This window comes from Tubulanus polymorphus, chromosome 3, assembly GCF_964204645.1.
Source record: "Tubulanus polymorphus chromosome 3, tnTubPoly1.2, whole genome shotgun sequence".
NCBI classification, from domain to species: domain Eukaryota; kingdom Metazoa; phylum Nemertea; class Palaeonemertea; order Tubulaniformes; family Tubulanidae; genus Tubulanus; species Tubulanus polymorphus.
In genome coordinates, this window is record NC_134027.1 from 12,789,227 (window position 1) to 12,796,080 (window position 6,854).

The window sequence follows — 6,854 nt, forward strand, 5'->3', positions numbered from 1 at the left end:
ACAATATGCTTAGGTATCAATTTAATGTGGAAAAAGATGGCCGCCAATTGCGTCATAATTGGCTGATCAAAGATACCTGTCCCAGGTATAAAACATCCCTCTCTAAAGAATACCCATCAGCAATTGCAATGAGAAATGGCAAACCAGTAGGAAGCTACGTGACCTAGAATTCTGGCCAAAATTGACATTTTTGGGCACTAAATAGGTCATAGGACGGCCATCTTGAGTCAGATCGACCCAATTTTCTTATGCTGATGGGCCTTTGGTAGATTCAAATAGAAACGAAAGATCAAGGTAATTGATCAAAGCGTCTTCAAAATTTCCCACGAAAATGTTTAAAAAGTGCTGATTTTGGCAAACAACAATGGCTGCCAGTCGGTCATCTTGAATCTGACAGGGCCAGTTTTTGGGCTGACGATGTGTCTAGGGTAGATACATGTATAAATCAAATATCAAGACATTACCTTGAAGCGTCTTCAAAACTTCCCAAAACAACTGGATTCCGTCTATGAACGGACGGACGGACGAAAAGTGAACGCAATAGCCCGCTGGGACTAAAGTCCCAAGTGGGCTGAAAAATAATTGTCGCGGGCGACAAAACCAAAATATTGAATTATCGCGGGCGACAAAACCAAACTAATGTATTGTCGCGGGCGACAAAACCAAACTAATGAATTGTCGCGGGCGATAAAACCAAACTAATGAATTGTCGCGGGCGATAAAACAAAAATATTGAATTGTTGCGGGCGATAAAACCAAAATAATGAATTGTCTCGGGCGACAAAAACAAAATATTGAATCGTCGCGGGCGACAAAATCAAAATAATGAATTGTCGCGGGCGACAAAACCAAAATAATGAATTGTCGCGGGCGATAAAACCAAAATATTGTCGCGGGCGACAAATCCAAAAAATGAATTGTCGCGGCAGAAAAACCAAATTCTTGAATTGTCGCGGGCGACAAAACCAAACTAATGAATTGTTGAGGGCGATAAAACAAAAATAATGAATTGTCGCGGGCGATAAAACCGCGACAAAAAAAAATTGTCGCGGGCGATAAAACCAAATTAATGAATTGTCGCGGGCGATAAAACCAAAATAATGAATTGTCGCGGGCGATAAAAACCAAAATATTGAATTGTCATGGGCGACAAAACCAAAATTATTGTTTTGTCGCGGGTGACAAAACCAAATTAATGAATTGTCGCGGGCGATAAAACCAAAATAATGAATTGTCGCGGGCGATAAAAACCAAAATATTGAATTGTCACGGGCGACAAAACCAAAATATTGATTTGTCGCGGGTGACAAAACCAAATTAATGAATTGTCGCGGGCGATAAAACCAAAATAATGAATTGTCGCGGGTGACAAAACCAAAATTATTGTTTTGTCACGTTATTTTAGTTTTGTCATAATGTCGCCCTCATTTGCATATACGTGTTTTTTTACGCATGGCCCTTATCAGCCACCACACTAAAGCCTTAAGGTCGCGTAAAATTCGATAAACACTTCAAGCGACACAGCGAACGATCTCCATTCCCCCACAGCGAACGCTTAACCTAGTAGAGGCTACTAGCCTATGTAGGCCTATGTATATGTGTAGGCCTAACATCCGGACAGATTGGTCGTAGGCCTATTGAATTTAACAACCCACCTAAATATCGTAAATTTTTGTTTTGAAGTTCAATCCAATGAGTCCGTTAATAAACGCAACAATTGTACTGTGTTTGTTTGATACAGTAAAGCTCAGTACCGGTAGGCCTAAAGCCGCGTCAAACCCGATAAACACTTCAAGCGACACAGCGAACGATCCCTTTCCCCCACAGCGAACGCTTACTCCGAATGCCAAGTGTGAGTCCAGCATACGGATAGGAGTGTGTTATATACTTGTATTTAGTAAATACCTTGTGCATTTGACAATGATCGGTATGTACTGTAGGAAATATAGAGTATTGATGGTATTGATATCGAGGTTAAAGCCCGCGGCCGAATAAAGTAATATATTCTTTTATTTTGATACCTCGTCGACATAACAGCTTTTCTCCGCTATATCTCTTCGGCGTGTTTAGTTTAGGCCTACGATTCCCCGGTACACTAAAGATTTATCTTAGTAAATACACAGTTAATTCGGTAAAGAAAAATAGGTATTGTTATACTAACTCCTTGAAACCCGCAGCCAAATCACTGGTAGTAATAAATTAATTTGTACTCGATTTGATTCTCATGATGAGGAGAAACTCGCAGCTGATCCCCGGAACGACGATGTAGTAACAAACGTCGATTCGTCGATGTTTACGGCTCGACAGTGCTTTTAAAATCTAAAGTAGTTAATTTCCAGTGTATCGGTAATATGATTTGATGAGGAAAATGGGCTATTGTTAAAATCACTGTTTGAAGACCGCGACTGAATGTGAAGTCTGCGGCAATAAATTAGTTCATTTATACTTGAATTGATAATCGAAGTGACAGTCGGCCAGCGGGTTGATTTCGGGATGACGACTCGAAAAACATGTCGCCCCATTGAATGGGGCTAAATTTTCGATGTTTACGGCCCGACAGCGCTTTTGTAACGATAATTCGTGAAAAAACACGCGGGCTATTTGTAGATCTCAGTGAGCTGAACGATATTATATGGATTGTATATGAAACAGCGGTAAGGCAACAAAGCCTATGTTCTTTTGGTAAAAATAGTGTGGAAGAAAATAATAATAATAATAATAATCACGCGGATATCAATAGGGTTTTCTGTGAAATAACAGAAAACGCTAAATATAGCTGCAAAGCAGCGATAACGGGTTTTCTGCACAGTCTTAGAATCCTGTTCAACGGTGGATTTCAACAAAGCATTTGATAAGGCTCAACATCAGCCATTACTAAACAGGCTATTAGGAAACAGTATCAATGATAGGTCGCCCAAATGGCTCAGCAGTTATCTCTGAACGGAAACTTGTAACCGAAATCAACGGAACGCCTCATCTTGGAATGAGACGGTCTAACTAGTGGAGTCACGCAAGGTAGTATCCTAAGTCGTATTCTGTTTAATGTCCTGACAAATGACATACACAGTAATCCAAAATATACCAGACCGAGTTAATTTCCAAAACGACCTTAACACACTGTTCGACCAAAAAACTTAATGTTCCGACAAAACCACGGGTGACAAAACCAAAATAATGAATTGTCGCGGGTGACAAAACCAAAATATTGAATTGTCACGGGCGACAAAACAAAAATAATGAATTGTCGCGGGCGATAAAACCAAAATAATGAATTGTCGGGGGCGATAAAACCAAAATATTGAATTTTCGCGGGCGATAAAACCAAAATAATGAATTGTCGCGGACGACAAAAACAAAATATTGAATTGTTGCGTGCGACAAAACCAAAATAATGAATTGTCGCGGGCGACAAAACCAAACTAGGGGTCCAGGGACACCATGCTCACTTGGGAAGTGGTTTCAAATGCTCAACAATCTAACAATTTCAATACATAACGCCCTCTAGTGACCATATACAAAAACCAATGACCTTGAAACCCACCACAATCATAGAACATGTGAGCAGCTATGATTTTGTAATCGATTGTGATAACAAAATATGCCTCGTTACCAATTTAATATGGAAATACTAAGTTATTCTACTATTCAACGCCCCCTGGTGACCATATGCAAAACCCAATGACCTTAAAACTCACCCCAATCGTATTACATGTCATAAAATACAACTTTGCAATTGATCATAGTAACAAAATATGTCTAGGTACCAATCTAATAAGGAAATACTAAGCCATTCTACTATTCAACGCCCCCTGGTGACTATATGGAATAACTAATGTCCTTAAAAACTCACCAAAATCATAGACGATGTCATGAACTACAACTTTGCAATTGATCATGGTAACAAAATATGCCTTGGTACAAATATAGCAATACTAAGTTATTGTATTATTCAACGCCCCCTGATGGCCACATACAAAAACCAATGACCTTGAAACTCACCAAAATCATAGAACACGTTATGGGCTACAACTTTCCAATTGAATATAGTAACACAATATGCTTAGGTATCAATTTAATGTGGAAAAACTTTTTCCCACCTACGAATGAGTACTGATGACACCAAGATGGCCGCCAATTGCGTCATAATTGGCTAATCAAAGATACCTGTCCCAGGTATAAAACATCCCTCTCTAAAGAATACCCATCAGCAATTGCAATGAGAAATGGCAAACCAGTAGGAAGCTACGTGACCTAGAATTCTGGCCAAAATTGACATTTTTGGGCACTAAAAAGGTCATAGGACGGCCATCTTGAGTCAGATCGACCCAATTTTCTTATGCTGATGGGCCTTTGGTAGATTCAAATAGAAACGAAAGATCAAGGTAATTGATCAAAGCGTCTTCAAAATTTCCCACGAAAATGTTTAAAAAGTGCTGATTTTGGCAAACAACAATGGCTGCCAGTCGGCCATCTTGAATCTGACAGGGCCAGTTTTTGGGCTGACGATGTGTCTAGGGTAGATACATGTATAAACCAAATATCAAGACATTACCTTGAAGCGTCTTCAAAACTTCCCAAAACAACTGGATTCCGTCTATGAACGGACGGACGGACGAAAAGTGAACGCAATAGCCCGCTGGGACTAAAGTCCCAAGTGGGCTGAAAAATAATTGTCGCGGGCGACAAAACCAAAATATTGAATTATCGCGGGCGACAAAACCAAACTAATGAATTGTCGCGGGCGATAAAACCAAACTAATGAATTGTCGCGGGCGATAAAACCAAAGTAATGAATTGTCGTGGGCGATAAAACCAAAATATTGTATTGTCGCGGGCGACAAAACCAAAATATTGAATTGTCGCGGGCAACAAAACCAAAATAATAAATAATCGCGGGCGATAAAACCAAAAAAAGAAAATTGTCGCGGGCGACAAAAACAAAATATGAAACCAAAATAATGAATTGTCGCGGGCGACAAAACCAAAATAATGAATTGTCGCGGGCGATAAAACCAAACTAATGAATTGTCGCGGGCGATGAAACCAAAATAATGAATTGTCTCGGGCGACAAAAACAAGATATTGAATCGTCGCGGGCGACAAAATCAAAATAATGAATTGTCGCGGGCGACAAAACCAAAATAATGAATTGACGCGGGCGATAAAACCAAAATAATAAATGGTCTCGGGCGACAAAACCAAAATAATGAATTGTCGCGGCGATAAAAACAAAATATTGAATTGTCGCGGGCGATAAAACCATAATAATGATTTATCGCGGGCGATAAAACCAAAATATTGAATTGTCGCGGGCGATAAAACCAAAATAATGAATTGTCGCGGGCGACAAAACCAAAATATTGAATTGTCGCGGAATGATGCAATCGTGAGTTGAAATAATACCTGAACAAATCGATGCACAGACATTTACTTTATATATCTACTTGAACAATCGAGCCTACTCAGTAATATACTCAGTTTTTACGAAACCTGGAGTTTTTGTTTCAGAGAAATTTGAGTATCAGTATCCGATGCTATATACTAACGTTAACGTTAGTTATCATCGCTCCGTCATGCTAAGTTATACATTTCCTGTAAACCAGTATCTACAGGCAGCTGTACAGTGTGTACACACTATATCTGAATACGAGGCTGGAAAAACAGGCTCACTTCACGTAGGTTCATGATGAGGAGAAACTCGCAGCTGATCCCCGGAACGACGATGTAGTAACACACGTCGATTCGTCGATGTTTACGGCTCGACAGTGCTTTTAAAATCTAAAGTAGTAAATTTCCAGTGTATCGGTAATATGATTTGATGAGGAAAATGGGCTATTGTTAAAATCACTGTTTGAAGACCGCGACTGAATGTGAAGTCTGCGGCAATAAATTAGTTCATTTATACTTGCATTGATAATCGAAGTGACAGTCGGCCTGCGGGTTGATTTCGGGATGACGACTCGAAAAACATGTCGCCCCATTGAATGGGGCTAAATTTTCGATGTTTACGGCCCGACAGCGCTTTTGTAACGATGATTCGTGAAAAAACACGCGGGCTCTTTGTAGATCTCAGTGAGCTGAACGATATTATATGGATTGTATATGAAACAGCGGTAAGGTAACAAAGCCTATGTTCTTTTGGTAAAAATAGTGTGGAAGAAAATAATAATAATAAATATAGCTGCAAAGCAGCGATAACGGGTTTTCTGCACAGTCTTAGAATCCTGTTCAACGGTGGATTTCAACAAAGCATTTGATAAGGCTCAACATCAGCCATTACTAACCAGGCTATTAGGAAACAGTATCAATGATAGGTCGCCCAAATGGCTCAGCAGTTATCTCTGAACGGAAACTTGTAACCGAAATCAACGGAACGCCTCATCTTGGAATGAGGCGGTCTAACTAGTGGAGTCACGCAAGGTAGTATCCTAAGTCGTCTTCTGTTTAATGTCCTGACAAATGACATACACAGTAATCCAAATTATACCAGACCGAGTAAATTTCCAAAACGACCTTAACACACTGTTCGACCAAAAAACTTAATGTTCCGACAAAACCACGGGTGACAAAACCAAAATTATGAATTGTCGCTGGTGACAAAACCAAAATATTGAATTGTCACGGGCGACAAAACAAAAATAATGAATTGTCGCGGGCGATAAAACCAAAATATTGAATTGTCGCGGATCGATAAAACCAAAATAATGAATTGTCGCGGACGACAAAAACAAAATATTGAATTGTTGCGTGCGACAAAAACAAAATAATGAATTGTCGCGGGCGACAAAACCAAACTAGGGGTCCAGGGACACCATGCTCACTTGGGAAGTGGTTTCAAATGCTCAACAATACAT